The following is a 20,524-nucleotide window of genomic DNA, read 5'->3' as shown; positions in this document are numbered from 1 at the left end:
TTTCTCGAAGATTTTGGTCGATGCCTCATTGGCTATATGCTTCTCACCACACTAAATACCATTCATATGAATGTGTACCTCGACACAGCTTCATCAGGGACACTCACTAGTGAAGCAAGATGTACCAAAACTGCATGCAAGAACTCTGTGCCTGAGGCACAACAGATTATTTGAGCCTATATGCCTCCGCTTCACATTCCATATCAAAAGACATCTTCTATACCAGAGTGAAATGCGACACAACCTTAAGAGATACTCATAGGCTGGTATCTAAAAGATCTGGGTAGTGAGTTCATATCAATACCTGTAACTGTCAATATCTAACTTCGGTTCACTCACCTCTGAATTCCTCGCTGCGTTGACTTCCTGGCCTGCAGACCTCTGAGCCAACAGTGCTCTTATCAGCTCGTGTTCTTCTTTGTCAATATCTCATGGCCTACATGATTGCCAAGCAAAATTAGAGCTACCACCTAGAGCAAATTTGGGAAGAAATGAGGCTGCAACACTGGACAACAAATCCAGAACGCGGCAGCTAGACTGGTGACTGGGAGCGGCCGCCGAGACCACAGAACTTGAAAGACCTACATTGGCTCCCATTGCGTTACCAATTCAAAGTGTTGACCTTTAAAGCCCTAAATGGCCTCAGCCCAGTATACCTGAAGGAGCGTCTCCATCCCCATCATTCTACCTGGACACTGAGGTCCAGCGCTGAGGGCCTTCTGACGGTTCCCTCCCTGCGAGAAGTGAGGTTAGAGGGAACCAGGCAAAGGGCCTTCTCGGTAGTGGCAGCCGCCGTGTGGAACGTCCTCCCACCAGATGTCAAAGAGAACAACAACAACTACCAGACTTTTAGAAGACATCTGAAGGCAGCCCTGTTTAGGGAAGCTTTTAATGTTTGATGGATTACTGTATTTTAATATTTTTTGGGAAGCTGCCCAGAGTGGCTGGGGAAGCCCAGCCAGATGGGTGGGGTATAAATAATAAATTATTATTATTATTATTATGCACATTTACATGGGAGGAAATCCAATGGGACATGAGAACTTACTCATTCATAAACAAGGTGTAGGATTCTTCTGAGAATGATACAGCATTTCTTAGTCTATTAAAGGTGGAATTTCAATGTGTTGATACATAAGGAATAGTGACCTGCTTTTGATCTCATAGCCGCCTGATGAATCAATCAAAATCAAGCACTCTCTTCAGAGAGCATAATCATCAGACTTGTGGAACAGAGCTTGCCTATTGATCTTTTATTAATCTAATCTCCCCTTTAGCACTGTCCTATCATCAGACTTCTTCCACCCCTTGCAGAGCTCTCACCCTACAGCAATGACAGCTGGAGCCATTATTATTATATTGACAATGCTCTCATTAAACAGTTGCATTACCATATATTATCAAAATACAGTCGTTCGGTGGTGTGACAGTGAGCATGTCCTTCAGCTAATTATGAAACTGACATGACTGCCCCTGCAGTTCTACTGGAACAGGAGTATTGGATAATGAGATATATCAAACAATATCTCTGTTGTTTTCATCTAACCACTGCTGGCTGCTTTCATTATGGGCAGATTAGTTATATAATGTTTCACAACCACGCAGGGATTGGGGGTGGGTGGGGAGTGCTTCATACAACTTGCATTTCAAGAAAGAAAATCAAGTTTTCTCAAAGCTGGATTGCAGTATTTCTTGCAGGAGTGGAATCAGAGATCACAATCCCCATTTGTGTGTCTAGATTACCTACATGAAGGTGATGGCATTCCCCCAACCTGGCACAATTTAGGTTTTTTGAACTACAGTTTCCATCATCCCCTAACCATTCTCCATAGTTCAGGAAGGACTGTATCCTATCTTCCAAGAAAGACGTTAACTCCATGGTATTCACAAATTATTATTATTATTATTATTATTATTATTATTATTATTATTATTATTATTATTTTAAGCAGTGTAGGAAGTGGGGCAATTGAGAACTGAGAAGTGGTGGAGGAAGATGGCACACCTAATCCTTTCCTCACCTGCTTTCCCCTCACCATTCAAGCTTCCAAGTGTAAATTTCTAAAGAGCAAATGCAAAGCTGATATCCTGGACAGGAAATAGTTGCTTGCATTGAGAGTTTTGAAGCAGAGAAAAAGCAGGCGATGAAAGGGTTAAGCATTTCCTGCTGCTTCTGCATGGGGAGAGAGAGAGAGAGAGAGAGAGAGAGAGAGAGATGATAGATAGATAGATAGATAGATAGATAGATAGATAGATAGATGGATGGATGGATGGATGGATAGATAGATAGATAGATAGATAGATAGATAGATAATTTTCTGATTTACAATTTAGAATATTCATTTAAACAACCTTAAAATATCAATGACTTCCCTTCTTCTCTTTCCATGGTTCATTTGCATAACGTTAATCCCTGCGTATTTTATATAAACTAAACCCTTCAGCATTCCATTATTACATCCACCAAAACCTTTACACTGTTGAATTTATCTTAATGCTGCCATAATATACAAAATTTTCCTCCATATATTCAGTAAACATTTTCCAGTCTTCTTCAAACGTCTCTTATTCTTTATGTTACGTCTGCAAGCTGCACATATTCCATTAGTTTAAGTTGCCATTCTTCTTTAGTTGGGACTTTGCTCGTTTTCCATTTTGGGACTAACAAAACATGGGCTGAAGTAGTGGCATACATAAAAAAACATTTTTGACACCTGGGGATTTCCCTCTGAATTATCCCCAGTGAAAAGGACTCTGTTTTTTTGTAAAAGTGCTTTTAACCATTTTTTTCCCAATTCATTATAAATTATTTCCCAATACACTTTTACCCTTTTACAGGTTCACCACATGTGAAAGAACGTGCCCTCAACCTCTCCAGCACTTACCTGATTCAGTCTTATACATCTTAGCAAGCTAAAGGTAAAGGTAAAGGGACCCCTGGCCATTAGATCCAGTCGTGGTCGGCTCTGGGGTTGCGGCGCTCATCTTGCTTTATTGGCCGAAGGAGCCGGCATGCAGCTTCTGGATCATGTGGCCAGCATGACTAAGCCGCTTCTGGCGAACCAGAGCAGCGCACTGTGGTTTAACCCACAGCACCACCCGCATCTTAGCAAGCCTACTCGGAGTTAAATACCATCTGTACATCATTTTCGAGTACCTCTCCTTCAAGGAATTGTAAACTTCTGAATCATCCCTTAAAGATGATGTTTATCTAAACATAAAAAATAGTGCTGAATCCAGTGTGCATGTGACAGACCACCACCAACCCACAGCTCGCTATACAGTGGAACCTCTACTTACAACCATAATCCGTTCCAGAGGTCCGGTCATAACTAGAAATGTACATAAGTAGAGACACACTTTTCCATAGAAAGTAATGGAAAAGTGAACTGATCCGTTCTAGACGATGAAAAACACCCCCTAAAACAGCAATTTAACACGGATTTTACTGTCTAACGAGACCATAGGTCCATAAAATGAATGCAATAATCAGACAGGAAAATTGGCTTCCAGGTGGAGAAATCGAAATTGGAAACAAAACTGTTAGAACCCAATACTAAGAATGTATCAAGAATGTACAATTTGTTGCTGAAGTGGAATACAATAGATGAGACAGTTAAATCAGCCATGATTAAATGGGTACAGGACATTGGTCACGACATTATGTTTGTTGACTGGGAACAGTTATGGACCACCGGTATTAAATTCACGGCATGTAATGCCCTAAGAGAAAATATTATGAAAATGATTTACAGGTGGTACATGACCCCAGTCAAACTTGCGAAGATTTATCATCTGCCCAATAATAAATGTTGGAAATGTAATGAGACTGAAGGTACCTTCTTTCACCTTTGGTGGACCTGCCCAAAGATTAAAGCCTTTTGGGAAATGATCTATAATGAAATTAAGAAGGTACTTAAATGTACTTTTCATAAGAAACCAGAGGCATTTCTCTTGGGCATGGTCGGCCAATTGGTGTCAAGGAAGGATAGGACTTTTTTTATGTACGCCACTACAGCAGCAAGGATTCTTCTAGCAAAGTATTGGAAGACACAAGAACTCCCCACACTGGAAGAATGGCAGACGAAAGTGATTGACTTTATGGGATTGGCAGAAATGACTGGCAGAATCCGCGACCAAGAGAAAGAGATGGTGGAGGAAGATTGGAAGAAATTCAAAGCTTATCTTAAGAACTGTTACAATATTGATGAGTGTTAAAATGTCAAAGGGAAGGAAGATGCAGAATTACAGCCGAAAATGTTTGATGATTTAAGGTGAAATTGAGAAAGATAACAAAATTAAATTTAATTGGCTAAAATGGTTGCTGAAAAATTGTAAAATAAGGATGTAAAAAGGGTGAGGTATGGGGAAGTCCGAGAAAGGAGGCTTATGAAAATGAGGTTGAGAACTTATATTTGTGTGTTTGTTTGTATTTGTCGATGTTTTTATGTTGTTGTGGTTGTTTTGTTTTAAAATTGGAAAACTAATAAAAATTATTATAAAATAAATAAATAAAATGAATGCAATAATCAATGTCCTGTACTATACAGTGGTACCTTGGGTTACATACACTTCAGATTACATACGTTTCAGGTTACAGACTCCGCTAACCCAGAAATAGTGCTTCAGGTTAAGAACTTTGCTTCAGGATGAGAACAGAAATCATGCTCCGGCGGTGCGGTAGCGGCAGGAGGCCCCATTAGCTAAAGTAGTGCTTCAGGTTAAGAACAGTTTCAGGTTAAGAATGGCCCTCCGGAACAAATTAAGTGCTTAACCCGAGGTACCACTGTACTATAAAATCTAATGTACTGTACTATAAATAAATAAGACAGTACTGTAGGTGAAAAAAAATAACATTCCCCCCCCCCTTACATGCACTGAGGTGGGTGGGCTTACCTGGCTACAAGCTGGGGGTGGGGGCAAGGGTCAGTAAAGAGCTGATTTACTTCGGCAGGGTCACTTTTTTTTCTTGCCAGGCCAGGTTCTTCTCTGGATTTCCTCAGGTTAGTTCCTTGGCGGGGTTTGGGGCTGCAGTGCGCCCTGCTGTGCCTCTTACAAGTGGCACCTCTTCCACAGCTTCGGGGGTGGGATGGGGGCCCTCTCCTTGGCAGTGGAGACACCAGCGCTGCTCTGCAGCCAGCCAGGTGAGCTCCGGGCTGCTGGTAAGGCCTCCGTTCGTATCTAGAGGAGAGTTCATAAGTTGAAACACCCACTGAAGGTCGTAACTGGAATCATATGTAAGTAGAGTCGTATGTAAGTCGAGTTTCCACTGTATTTTGTCTAGCGTGGTTATCTTCACTGAATGGAACTCAGTCAAGTCTTACCAATACAGTCATACCTCGGGTTACAACACTTCAGTTGTTGTTGTTTAGTCGTTCAGTCATATCCGACTCTTCGTGACCCCATGGACCAGAGCATGCCAGGCACTCCTGCCTTCCACTGCCTCCCGCAGTTTGGTCAAACTCATGCTGGTAGCTTCGAGAACACTCTCCAACCATCTTGTCCTCTGTTGTCCCCTTCTCCTTGTGCCCTCCATCTTTCCCAACATCAGGGTCTTTTCCAGGGAGTCTTCTCTTCTCATGAGGTGGCCAAAGTATTGGAGCCTCAGCTTCAGGATCCGTCCTTCCAGTGAGCACTCAGGGCTGATTTCCTTCAGAATGGATAGGTTTGATCCTCTTGCAGTCCATGGGACTCTCAAGAGTCTCCTCCAGCACCATAATTCAAAAGCATCAATTCTTCGGCGATCATCCTTCTTTATGGTCCAACTCTCACTTCCATACATCACTACTGGTTTTTCGAGTTACGGACCGCCGAAACCTGGAAGTACCAAAATGGGTTACTTCCGGGTTTCAGTAGCCGTGCATGCGCAGAAGCGCTAAATCGCACTTTGCGTATGCACAGAAGCACCGAATCGCAACCCACGAGTGTGCAGACACGCCGTTGCGGGTTGTGGACACTGTGGGTTGTGAACATGCATTCCGCACGGATCACATTCGCAACCCAAGCGTCCACTGTATTTTCATTCACCTTGCTGTCTTATATTTCAGGTATATAAATATGCCTTGTATTTATTAAATGGGTAGCAGGTAATGCTCAAATGGGCACATTTTGCAAAGGTAATCATTCTTTACTTAACAGATAAATGGTTAGGATGCAACAAGTAAGTGACTTGATATTATGCTGCCACCGGTTTGTAACAACAAAGTGCTAATGTATATATTTTAACAAAAGACTTCCTTCTCCAATATCGTAGAATATAGGAAATAATGTACAACATTCTTTTTTTTAAAAAAAGTCTTTTCTATTTCCTCCCCCCCTCCCCCTGTGGTCAGAAATAAAAAGCACAATGAACATGTATAAAGAGCTGATGAGTCCCAAGCAACCAGGTTCTCATCTATGCAAGACTTTTATGGAATGTAATTAGATAATTACTGCTAATTGCTATAATGGGAAGGAAGAATATGATGGGTGTATAAGAACAAAATAAGTTCCAACAGTGTGAGAAATCTCGGCTTCTTAATCAGGCACCATGGGGGGATAATATATAATTTGCCATGCAGCGTTGCAAACTTATAATGTTTCTTAGTTTGCAGCTTTCACTAATACTTGCCTATTTATCACAAATTGATATTTAGTTTCTTTACCTGCAGGGCCTAGGAAATTTGCTACATCCATTATTTAGTTTTAAAAGTGAACTTAATGTATTTTAACATATTCATTAATTTGAAACTTTCATCTGCTTTATTTTAAAACAACCAGTCAGAGGATCTACAAACAATAAGTCCCATAGGTTGCAGCAACTGAGGGGAGGTAATACTCTGATGAGAACCATTTTGCTTGCGGGAGATGTGGGTTAATGATATCCCCCAAGCTATTTTCCCAACTGAAATCCAAATCACACCTGTCCCCAATGCTGCTGTTTGCCAAGCTTGGGAAAATATGCAGGTACAATATGGAGACTGAGCCAGATGTGTCGATGGGTTGACTCAACTAAAAACCAACTTCATCTGCGAGCATCTTTGACAGGGCAGATTATAGCTCTGGGGGATGCAAGTCATACTGGGGAGAAGGCATGGAAGAAAAAGATTCAGGAGAAGTGTCCACAGCCCTGATCTCCTGATCTAATTCTTCCCTTTTGCATGTCGAGGTCCCCGGGGCCACCCCAAATAACTCACACATCACACGGAATTTTTGTTTAAGGTTTTTGGCATAATGTTGGCCACAACTTTATTAAAATACAAAAATATGAGTGGTTGCTTAGGCATTGGTTGCGACTATATGACCCCAGTGGGGACAGACTGACATTTTGCAAGCCTGCGAAAGTCAGAAAAGGGGAATAAATTCTGTGGATAGCAACGGAGCAGGGAACCTGCCCTCAGCCCTCCCCAAATGCAACCAGGGGCTCTTGCGTGGCCCTAGCCCCTTGACAGGGTTCGGACAAAAGCAATGGTGAGCCCCTGTATTCCTTTAATGGAATACCCTTGCAGCAGCAGCAGCATTAGAGGGGCAGGCACAGCCAATCCATGCCCCTCGACCAACCAAACCCTAAACCAATGCCTAACCGCAACCTTACAATTTGTGACGATTTGCTACGCAGTAGGCAAAAATCAAATGGCACCAGCCAATCAGCCAGATGGACAAAATTCCTACCTGGACCCTGCCCCAAGAGCAGACGACCCCATGACAAGCATAGCAAGGTCAAAGCGAACAACCCTAATTCTAGGGGGGTGGGGACGGGCAATCCGATGCACAGAGCAAAAAGAGGAAGCTCTACGCTTCGTGCAGGGAGTTTTAGCATTTCTGGCTGTCAGTCACAGAATGGCAACATTAACTTCTTCCCAACAACAAGGGAAGCCCAATCACAACAGTGGCCAATGATCAATTAGCCTGCCCCACAACTTTGGAGTGTCCTGTCGGCCCCTACCGCAACATGTGAAGGAGAACATGCTTTGTAAACCAGCATCTGTGTTTCCCATCAAAAACACCAACATGGTAGACCCAATCTAGTGTTTTGCCTAAAGCTTCTCCTGGGCTTGGCCACAGTAGTTAATACATTGGTTATTTCAATAGCAGATTACTACAATGCCGCGCTTACATGGGGCTGCGCTTGCACTCGATCCAAAAGCTGCAGGTAGTGCAGAATGTTGCAGCACAATTGCCGACAGAAGTGAGACCTTGTTTCCATCTCACACCTGTACTCAGAGACAAGGCCGGATCTAGGTTTGATGAGGCCCTAAGCTATTGAAGGTAATGGGGCCCTTTATATGTCCAGCTGTCCGTTGTCAACAACAAATTGTCACTGTTTTTTGTGTTGAATATATGCTAGATGGTAATTTATGGACCTAATAGGTCTCTAAAGCCATTTCCACATGCAGAATGTAGGCACCCTATATATAGAAATGAGCAAACCAGTGATCTTTTAGGGAGAAGGCTAGCAGGTGGTGCCCATTACTTACCTCATACACAACACAAAACACTGTTGCTGTATGTAAGTTTTATTTTATTTGTTTTTTATCTTATATTTTGGAGATGTACTTCCAGGTTTTTTCCCCTTTAATTTTTTTTTTTGGGGGGGGGGCCCAAGAGAGTGAGGTCCTAAGCTATAGCTTGTTTCGCTTATACGTAAATCCCGCACTGCTCAGAGATCTGCAGATTTGCTATTGGTTCCAGTTCGAGGTGTTACTATTATTATATAATGTCCTTTATAAACATGAGCCAGTTAATAAATCCTTGGCCATTGGCTGTGCTTGCTGAGACTGATGGGCATTGGAATCCAACAGTATCTGGGGTTGGAGTGAGGAACAGATGTTTCCCACCCCTACATTAACATGAGATACTCAAACACCAATGCACACCTTGAAATGTTCATATGCTTTATGACCTCAGTGTACAATCGTAATCAAACAAGGAGAACCAATTGATGTGCTTCAGGAAAACCAAATGATGTGCGCACCATTACCTGTGTGGTTGGGCAGGCAGCAAGCAAAATATTCCTACTCATCTTTCTTTGTCTAGTAAAATACAGTAGAATGTTCCCAACACAGTGAAGAGTTCCAAAGCTGTTAGTTTTCCAGCTGCAGCAGTGCTTAGCAAAAAAGGAAAAAACCATTGGTGCACTGGTTAACAACTGCTGCAGCAATAATTCTGCTGTGATGACAAAAATCATAGACAGCCACAAAGAAAAACTGCTGATGCTGAAAGCCTCCTGGATGCTTTGTAGATTCAGGCCTTTAAGGAAGCACACAAAGCCATTTCTGAGCCTTGGGAAGAGAGGGGGTTGCGGGCTGGCCCCTCCCACATGCGTGGGGGCTGGATTTCAGCCCCCGCGAGATCCAGGGAATCCCCGGGCGTGCCTGCCCCCCCTGCCTGCCAATCGGCGGGCCAGGGAGGCGTGGCCTAATACTATTTAAGGCCAGGCACGCCTCGGGTCCTCCCTCTTCACTCCTCGGCGGCCGAGAGGTTTTCCCATCCCACCCACCCTCAGGTTAGGCAGGCTTGACCTTGCTATGGACTTCGGTTGGTCGCCACAAGGGGCCTGGTAGGAATTTTTCCAAGTTGGCAAATTTCCAGCCTTTTGGTTTTTTCGCCTACCTCGTAGCAAACGTCACAACTTTCACGGTATTTGGCGGTTAGGCATTGGCAGGGGTCAATTGTTATGCAAATGGACGGGGGGGAAGGAAATGCCATCACCTTCCCCCAAGGAAAAGGGTAGTCCGGTAGAGGACTCCGGGGGCGTTGCCTTGTCCGAGACCTAGTAAGGTAAGGGCCACCGGCACGCCCACGAGCGGTGACACCCGTGGGGTCCTAGTTGGCGTACTTCAACAGGACACCCACGGTTAGTGTTCAACCCTTCCCGGTCACCGTGCCGGGTAGTTGATAGGAGCCAATGCCTAAGGCCAATACCTTCAATTCTGTAATCAATAAAGTTGTGGCCATTTACGCCCATTAACCTTAAATAACGTGTCCTGTGTCTTCATTTCTTATGGGGGAGGGAACTTGCCACGCAAAGGACACGATTCATCCTTTCCTTTGCATCCTCTTTTGGATGCATCCTCTTTTGGATTGCATCCTCTTTTGGAGTTTCTCCATAACAGGTTAAAATAGAGTTGACTTGAAGGAGTTGCCATTTGAAGGCCATAATGGAAACTGATATAATGAGAGGTAACTTGATTCACAATTCCACATTAGAGCCATTGTACAAGGGCCAGTTTTAGAAAGGCAGCAGAATCTATCACTTGATTCGGGGGGGTGTGTGTGCTCAATATGTATAGAACTGTTTATTGGAATAGCAATGAAACACGTAGGCTTCCACCTGCACCTTGAAGTGGTACAGCCCAGGAAAAAAGTTTAATTGTCTCTTTCTGCTGAAACATGTCTAAGGCTGTGTGGCGTTTTCCTCCTAGGTGGGTCATAAGGAAAGGGTTAAACGAGTGTGATGTGATTGGCCAGAGAGAAACTGATAGTAGGAGTTAGAGTGAGAGTTGGAGCTATGTGGAAGTCAGCTGAGAGTGGGGAGTTGGAGAAGGCAGAGGGAGGTTAAGTCTGTGGGTTGGTCGAGTTGTGTTGTGAGTGAGTGAGAGGAATTGTTAGGTGGAGTCAGATAGATAGTTGGAATAATCAGTTTGAAGTTGTTAGGAACGCATAGGACAGTTAAGGAATGAAGATTAAGAAACTGCCAAGAAAATTTAACTAAAACCATAAGCTTGTTCATGCCTATAAATAAACTTGATTATTTGTTAATGTTGACAACTGTCTGGACTCCGTGTGTACCTGTGAGAAACGGGTTGGTGGCAGCGAAGAAAGCAATCACAGTAGTGGCACAGGGTCAATAGACCGTCAAACGTCCGGGGACCCTGTGTGATCGCCACAGGCTGTGCACTGGATTTGTTCCAATACCAAAGTATGAACCCACTTGGGGTCTTCAGTTCCATAAGGCTCTATAGGTCAAAGTCAGAACTTTGAATTATGCTTGGAAACTAATTGGTAGCAAATACAGCTGTGCCAGAATCAGTGTTATGTGTTCAGATCATTCTACTCTGGTCAACAATAATCTGGCCACTGAATTTTACACCACCAGCAGTTTCCAAACCATCTGCAATGGCAGCCCAACGTATAACACATTGCAGTAAATGTAACCTACAGATTACTGCAGCATAGACAACTGGAGTTAGGCGAGCTGGGCCACAAACCTATGTTGAAGGAAGGCCCCCTGCACCATCATAGTCACCTGAGCCTCTAGAAACTAGTAGAGCTAAAACAGGCATAGGCAAACTCCGGACCTCCAAATGTTTGGGACTACAATTCCCATCATCCCTAGCTAACAGGACCAGTGGTCAGGGATGATGGGAATTGTAGTCCCAAACATCTGGAGGGCCGGAGTTTGCCTATGCCTGAGTTAAAAGCACCCCAAGCTACACTCTTGTTCCTTCAGAGGGAGTGTACTTTGCTCATCCAGAGCAGGCCACACCACAGCCATCTTGTAATTCCTAATAACTAACAACTGCCTCCAACTGGGGAGGTAGAACACAGTTATGGTGGCCATTCTGGCTTCTGAATGCCAGTTCTTGAAAGTTTACATTGACTGCTAATTCTACATAGCCAAATTCAAGGCGCTTATGCGAATTTACAAAGTCCTACGAAACTTGGGACCTAGATATTTGAAGGACCCATACTGACTTGCCTGTAGGTTAAGATCTATGGGGAAGCCCTCCTAGTGATGCCCCAGATATCTGAAACGTATTATGTGACAACCTGAGGGGAGGGCTCTCCAGTTCTAGAACTCTCTCCCCTCTGAGATGCAACTGGAACCAACTCTGAAGAGTTTTCGCTGCTAGCTAAGGCATGCTAGTTTGCTCAGGTATTTACTTAGTGTTGATGCTGTTAATTATTGTTTTATGGATGGTTGAATTTGGAAATAAATTTTTTATACGTTTTATCTTATGTACTGTTGTTCCAGAATTGTCCAGGTACCCTGTTGTAGGAGTGTGAATGCAACTTAATGGATTAAAAATGGATTACCTCAAGGAGAAAGATGATGTGATTGTTTGTTACATGCAGGGAGCTTTTCATGTGGGAAAGCATTCCATACCTACTGCCTGAAGAATTTTACCACCTCAGTCTGTATAATTTTGTGGAGCTGCTTCTACTCTAATCCTCAAACGGGATATCATTTGGAAGAAGTGCACCAGGAAGTAATGATCTTTGCATCTGATTAAATTGTCTCCATTATTCAATGCTCTTGGATAGCAAGATAATGTCAGTCACGTAGGTGCTTGCAGTAACACAACAAAAAGGAACAGCTTAAGCTTCAAAAGGTTTGAAGGACACCCTGAAAGGGGGGGGGGATGAAATAAGAGGAAGAAATGGATGATTAATATTGTTGCGGTTGTGGCCCATCCTATGAGACCTCTAAATTCGCTTCTAGAGACCTGTTGCTTCACTTTATTTAGTCATCATATTTAGAAAACATCCCATTTTTGTTCTGTCAGGGGCTGCAGACCATTTGTTTAGAGAAGTGCTGTTACAGATATATACAGTGCTTAATCACCACCGACACCTTATTGTGAGTTTCCAGAAATAGGGCCTGAAAAAACACCGCCTAGACTAGAGAGATTTCTTTGGAGACAAAACATTTTTAATAATAGAAGTGATGGCCCAGAAATGATACACTGAAGGGAAGATGAAGAGGAAGAATGGATAGGAGGTGGATGTTAACTAGACAGGCCACAACAGCCAATGTGTGAGAAGGTGCATAAATTCATCCTTTAAACTGTTCCTTAGGCATGTGCATAAAGGTAAAGGGACCCCTGACCGTTAGGTCCAGTCGTGGCCGACTCTGGGGTTGCGGCGCTCATCTTGCTTTATTGGCCGAGGGAGCCAGTGTACAGCTTCCAGGTCATGTGGCCAGCATGACTAAGCCATTTCTGGCAAACCAGAGCAGGGCACGGAAACGCCATTTACCTTCCCGCCACAGCTGTACCTATTTATCTACTTGCACTCTGACATTCTTTCGAACTGCTAGGTTGGCAGGAGCAGGGACCAAGCAACGGGAGCTCACCCTGTCACGGGGATTCGAACTGCCGACCTTCTGATCGGCAAGTCCTAGGGTCTGTGGATTAACCCACACCAAGAAAACCAGCATATCAGAAGGCTATGCTGAGCCCTTTTCTCTGACTTGCTAACTTTCAATAATAATAATAATAATAATAATAATAATAATAATAATAATTTATTATTTATACCCCGCCCATCTGGCTGGGCCTCCCCAGCCACTCTGGGCGGCTTCCATAGAAAGCAAAAATACAGTAAAATATCACACGTTAAAAACTTCCCTGAACAGGGCTGCCTTAAGATGTCTTCTGAATGTCAGGTAGTTGTTTATCGCTTTGACATCTGCTGGAAGGGCGTTCCACAGGGCGGGCGCTACTACCGAGAAGGCCCTCTGCCTGGTTCCCTGTAGCTTTGCTTCTCGCAATGAGGGAACCACCAGAAGGCCCTTGGCGCTGGACCTCAGCGTCCGGGCAGAATGATGGGGGTGGAGACACTCCTTAAGGTATACTGGACCAAGGCCGTTTAGGGCTTTAAAGGTCAGCACTAACACTTTGCCTGTGGGCAGAGCTTTTTTTCCTTCAGATAACCATTCAGGTGTTCTCTACCACCTGCAGTGTGAACCAGTGTAGCTCTCCTTTAAGCCCCCCCTCCTTTTTGCGAGAATATTTTGCATTTGATTCCACAGGAATTCAAGGAAGATATCCTTTTAAAAACAGAGTTATGGAGTGATGCATTTCTTGCAATGTTTTTGAATTTGCTTGAGTTTGCAGAGACATGAAACACGGAGATTCACTACCTATGTCACTTTTGGGTATGCTTGACAAAGAAGCACAACAGTTTGGGCTCATTCTTATCTATTATCTTTCTAGATATTTATTCTGTGCTTGTCATTGTGATTCTGAGCTTCTGTGATTGATTTAGTCACTGGCAGTATAAGACTATCTATAAGCCGTTCTATTAATCCTAAAGCTCTCTCATCCATCATCTGCAGTTCCTTCAGAGGAGTTATAAAGGAAGAAATTTAAAAGTGTGATTTAACATGGTCTGAATTAATATTTTTCCCTGTGCAACCAGATGGCCTAATTGATGGAGAACCTAACAGCATTCATGTCCTTGTCTCTAGAATGTTCGTTCTTAACTCACTTCATAATGTCACGGCACAGAAAATGTTGAAAAAAGATAGAATCAGCTTTGAAGTTGACAATAGCAATGGGTGTTCTTTATGCTACCTAAACCGATGTCGGAGACTGGGCAGATGAGGAGGAGTGGTAGAGACCTCCACTCCAAGAGGCTTCTGGGCAGGAGGAAGATGATGGTAGTATGGACCCAGGTTCATGGTGATGACGAACAGGACACACCCCAGAAGAAGAAGCAAAGAGCTGAGAAATAATGGAGGGTGAGGAACAGCAGGAGGGTAGCAGATGCTCTAGTCCTGAACAGAAACAGGACTCAGAAGTGGGAGAAACACTATAGCCGACAGTGGACACTACATCACTTGAAAGCCTGGTAGAACCTCCTCCTTCAAGGACCAGGTGCTCCCTTCGTATCATGGAGCAGAAAGTCAAACAGAGACAGAAAGATTTATTTGTGTGGACAGGCAGAGTCCCCCAAAACCCTGGGCGGCCTCTGTGTGGAATAATGACTCAAGACAATGTGCTATGAGATTAAAATTGGCCACAAAATTATTATGTTTCAGTTGAGGGTAGACCTTGGCTCAGGCATTGGGCGTTTATCCCTCCCAGTCCCCCGCCGGGGATCTGGGGAACATCAGGACTATCCAGAGTGTGTGTGTGTGGGGGGGATGGGCTGGCTCTGGAGAACATACGTTCAAGCAGAGAGAGCCCACCTCCGTTACGCTGCCGTAGCAGGGGAGAGCAATGACAACCTCTTGGCGTACACCCAAAGCCTCCCCTCAAAATAACCCCTTTAACAGGTGTCAGGGAACTGACATCGGAAAGATAGGTGGAGGCAAGGCTCCAGAGCGATGCAGGAGAGGGAACCAGCAGAGGGGAAGGAATTCAGCGCAACACCAGCAGAGAAGGGAGGGAGATGGAGGATCGGGAGAGGGGTCTCCAAGACTCTTCGCCTGAAACTAGTGGAGAGAGCGCAGGCACACCTCTGCCCAGCCCTTCCTTGCGCAGAAGGGTTCCGCGCAGGGAGAGTAGGCGGAGACTGGGCGTCAAACAGCTTCTATGCTGGAAGAGGTTCAAGGAACGCCCACTGACGGATGCTGCAAGCAACTGACCGGTCACGGAGTGGAGGGCTGTCAGCCAAGGCATGGTTAGCCAGGCAATCTAGCCGAAAGTAACGGCAACTTACGCACAAGTAACCCCTTATAACCATTATAGCAGGGAACTCTGGTATTGCCGCCACAAAGAGCAGGGGGGCGTGGGTCACCGCTACATGCCCACCCCCAATTTAGGGAAGGTAGACTAAAGGATTCCGCCCAAGGCTGATACCGCCAAAGTTGTGATGTTTTGCTACGAGAAAGGCAAACCTGCCAATGCAGGAGAATTCCTTTCCGGCTCTTCAACAGCAACCTTGACATAGCAGCGCCCGCCTACCTGTGGAGAAGAGGTTAACCTGCAAAAGAAGTCTTAACTGAGGGTGGGTAGGGTGGGAGAAACTCTGGAGCCAACTGACGATTCCCAGGTAAGATCCTCCCTGTATTGTGTGGGCAGGGTGGTCCCTCCCCCTACCTGGCCTAATCACCTTGGCAACGCCTCCCCAGATGGGATTGGGCAACTGGCTGAGGTAGGCAGAGACCTCCAGGCATCCCACCTGGGGAAGGCGAAGCCAAGCCTGTGCTAATGGTGCTGCATAGGGTCCAGGGGGCTGTGTGGGACCACGCAAAAGGCGCCCCCCATTTAATGTGGGGAGTGGTCATTAGTGGCCACCGTAGGCAGTAAGGAGGGGTTTGGAAGCTAGGAAGTATCACTAGGGGGGTGGAGCAGACATTCTGAGTAGCGTCTCGAGACAGTGGTCTCTCTGTGTATTCGGTTGATTTAAAGAAAAGAACTGGAAGAAACTCTCCACATCTCTGATTTCACTAGGCAGCTAGCCCCTTGAGTCGTGACAACTGATAATGCAGTCTGAATTATATTTTACAAAGTCCGGAGTCTTGTGACCGATATGCATGTACCATTCAAGTTACCTTTAGCAAGGACCTGCCTGCTTAGCTACCTAGGAATATGGATAGCTGCATTGCAATGATCCAGAACATTAGTCCATCTTGTTTGGTGTTGTTTATGCTGATACACAGCGGATGGCTAGGATTTCAGATGAGAGTGCCAGGGATCAAAGCTAAGACCCTCTACCTGCAGAGTGTGAGATCAACTACTGGGTTATGGCTCTTCCATCTGCAGCCTCCCTGCACGCCTCTCATTGCCTGGGTTTGACAAGTGTCTCCTCATGCCCCCTCAGCACAATGTCGTGGGAGAAACGGCCTTCAAGAGGGCTCTGTCTTTTGTCAGAACAGTAAAGCCACTTCCGAGCTAGGGAGGAGGTGGGGTTGCGGGCTTCATGCCCCTTCCCCACACTCGCGGGGGCTGGCTTCAGCCCCCACGATACCTGGGGAATCCTTGGCCGTGTCACTGCCGAGCCAGCCTATCGGCTGGCTCAGGGGGTGTGGCCTAGCTGCATTTAGGTCCGGCGTGGCCGAGAGACTCCCTCTTTGCCGCGCCGCAGCCAGACAGGTTTTTCCCCCTTCCCTTCCACCCATTAGGCTAGGCTCTCTGATGTTGCTATGAACTGCGGTTGGTCGCCATCAAGGGGCCTGGTAGGAATTTTTCCAACTGGCCCTAGTGGAGGATAGTCTGACTTCCTTAGGGCCCGGGACCTCTAAACTATGGTTATTCATGGACCTTAAGGTCCTCTGCATACCAGGGCATACCAGGAGAGGCTGTCCCATAGATACGAAGGCCCTAAGCCACAGAATCCTCTGTCTGAAATCTTGGAGAGCCATTATCATTTGGTGTGGACCAGGGCTTAGCAACCCAAGGCCCATGGGCCACAAAGTGGCCCACGAAGGCCATTTAACTGGCCCTCGAGCTGCCCTCCAACCGAGCTGCCTGCTTGGTGAGTCCCCGCACACTGCGCTAAATCGGTGCAGTGCAGGGACTCGCTTCCGTGGCACTGGAAATCTTGTTTGCGCAGACCCTGGAGATTGTATGCACGTGCGCAATCCAGCCCATGGAAGGATCTTCACTGGAGTGAATCAGCCCAGGCGAGGTAAACCTTGCCAACCCCTGGTATAGACATTGCTGAACTAGATGGACCAGGTGCCTGAATAAGGCAGGTTCCTATGCTCCTAAGACAATGAAGGGTAGGGGAATCTATGACCTCTTCCTCATATAGGTTTGCTTGCTTATGTAGCCTGGCTAAATAAAAATTTTAAAAAGCCCTCATGCATAGCAATGGATTTATATCTCCAAAATCAGAACCCTTTGTAATTAACTCTGACAAGGATCTGATTCAATTGTCCAATATGCTCTCTTCAGTCTTTAATGAGAAGTGGATAAGAAACAAAAAGCAGTGAGTTAATAAGAAATTAAGGAAAATAGCTGAATGGCCAGGCTTGAGGGGAATTCCGAGAAGTGTCTTGGCTTAGATTGGAAAACCACATGGGGAAAATAAAGGGTAATTAAGAAGCAGATGGGCCATCTTCCCAGACGAGTACAAGAAGACGTAGAATTTCATTGTGAGGAATGCAGTGGAATGTGTGTGTGTGTGTGTGTTGATTGGAACTGCAGCTGCAAAGGAGGTGAGAGGTGTCTCTAATAAATGTTGGCAAAGGACTGTACTAAGCAAAATTATTACGCATACAGGAATATGCTCTATCACCTACAGAATTCTATTATGCATACAGGAATATGCTCAAGGAAGATGCTCTATCACAGAGAGCCAGTGTGGTGTAGTGGTTAAGAGCGGTTGTCTCGTAATCTGGTGAACCAGGTTCGCTTCCCTGCTCCTCCACATGCAGCTGGTGGGTGACCTTGGGCTAGTCACACTTCTCTGAAGTCTCTCACTTCACTCACCTCTCTCACCTCTCAGAGTGTTTGTTGTGGGGGAGGAAGGGAAAGGAGATTATTAGCCGCTTTGAGACTCCTTAAGGGGAGTGAAAGGCGGGATATCAAGTCTAAATTCTTCTTCTTCTTCTTCTTCTTCTTCTTCTTCTTCTTCTTCTTCTTCTTCTTCTTCTTCCGGCATGCACAGATCTATCAGTTTTGGTTTCTCTCTGTTTCCAAAACATCTTCAAGGGCAGCCCCATGTGAAAGCACATTGCAGTAATCCAGTCTGGCAACCGACAGAGCATGGAGTATCGTGGCCAGGATTTTGTGGCTGGCAAACCAGCCATAGCTGGAAACAGGGTCTCGTAGCCACTGAGGTTGCCTGAGTCTCCAATGACAGTGCTGGATCCAAGAGAATCCCCAAACTACATACCTACTGGGTCTAGGTCCTCCTAAGAAGGGGGCACAGCACCATCTCCTTCAAGGAATATGATATGTGCCCTTCCTCCCATGAAGCAATAATCACTGCCTGGACATACCCATAGCCTCCTGTGGTTAGCTCTAACAAGTGATGATGTGCAAGCATCAAGGAGGCAGGTGATCTGCACTTGTTCGCATCCTTGAGATGCAATAATCTAAACTGACTCAGACCGTGCTCTGGACACCTTTATCAGACTTCACTGTGACATCCAACACTAAGCAATTTTGTCCCTAAAGTGCCTTAGAAATTAGTTACATCATGCTGCCAAGGGTATCACAACAATTATTATTATTATTATTATTATTATTATTATTATTATTTATACCGCGCCCATCTGGCTGGGTTTCCCCAGCCACTTTGACTGACTTCCAACAAAAGATTAAAAATCAGAGACAGTGGAAGAAGATTGGAAGAAATTTAAAGACTATTTAAGCAAACACTATAATATTAATGAAGGCTAGAATCGACATGAGTCTTAAAATTTTGTGGTTTTCAGGGGTGTTGATTAAGGAAAAAGAACAGAATTATAAAAAATAATGGGAAATAAGGGAATGGATTTGCTGATTAGATAAATGGAATTAGAATACAGAAGGGGGAGGTGTGAGGAGGTCGAGGAAATTAGGTTTAAGAAATAAGATTGGAAATTATACATGTTTTTAGTATTGTGTTTGTGTATGTTTTTATTGTTATTTGTGTTTTTATGTGTTAATTGGAAACTTTAATAAATATCATTTTAAAAAAACAAAAGATTAAAAATCGCTGGCCAGTTGGCCACAGCCTATTCCCCCAGTTGGCCAAGTTCTGCTGGACTTGTTGATGCAATGGTGGTGGTAGAAGTAACCTTTCTTCTTCTTCTTCTTCTTCTTCTTCTTCTTCTTCTTCTTCTTCTTCTTCTTCTTCACTGTTGCTGCCACCACCACAGGATAGGCATGATGATGTGCTCTCATCTGTGTTTGGTTAGGTTCAGACTGAGATTTACTCCACCTGCAGTCCAGCTGTCAACCCTCATGTTTCATTGATTCAGGATTCAGGATCCCTTCTTGCATCTCATTTGATTCACATGTCGCTGGCCAATGTTTAGAGCTGTCGACCTTTTCCATTGTAGACAGCATCTTACACTATTGGGCCTACAGGGTAAGGTAGGCTGGCATCCCGACATATGACTGAGAAAGAAATACACAGACTGATTTGAGATGTCTTTTGAATTCTCATAAAAGTTTCTGGGATAATTTTATGGTTACAGTAGTCTCCTATCAGATTATACAAAACAGTCATCAAGACCAGTGTTTATCGAGGGTTCAGCATACAGAGAGCACCAATGAACAATGCAATGGATGGATATTTTATTGTAAGTGTATGAGAGATTTTACTTTCTCGGGCTCCATGATCACTGCAGATGGTGACAGCAGCCATGAAATTAAAAGACACCTGCTTCTTGGGAGAAAAGCAACGGCCAACCTAGACAGCATCTTAAAAAGCAGAGACATCACCTTGCCAACAAAGGTCCGTATAGTAAAAGCTATGGTTTTCCCAGTAGTGATGTATGGAAGTGAGAGCTGGACCATAAAGAAGGCTGATCGCCAAAGAATTGATGCTTTTGAATTATGGTGCTGGAGGAGACTCTTGAGAGTCCCATGGACTGCAAGAAGATCAAACCTATCCATTCTGAAGGAAATCAGCCCTGAGTGCTCACTGGAAGGACAGATCCTGAAGCTGAGGCTCCAATACTTTGGCCACTTCATGAGAAGAGAAGACTCCCTGGAAAAGACCCTGATGTTGGGAAAGATGAAGGGCACAAGGAGAAGGGGACGACAGAGGATGAGATGGTTGGACAGTGTTCTTGAAGCTACCAGCATGAGTTTGACCAAACTGCGGGAGGCAGTGGAAGACAGGAGTGCCTGGCGTGCTCTGGTCCATGGGGGTCACGAAGAGTCGGACACGATTAAACAACAACAACAACTATTGGTATATAAGGAGATACTGG

Source organism: Podarcis cretensis (assembly GCF_951804945.1).
Source record: "Podarcis cretensis genome assembly, chromosome: 1".
Classification (NCBI taxonomy): domain Eukaryota; kingdom Metazoa; phylum Chordata; class Lepidosauria; order Squamata; family Lacertidae; genus Podarcis; species Podarcis cretensis.
The sequence above is the reverse complement of the archived record's forward strand: the minus strand, read 5'-3'. Positions refer to the sequence as shown.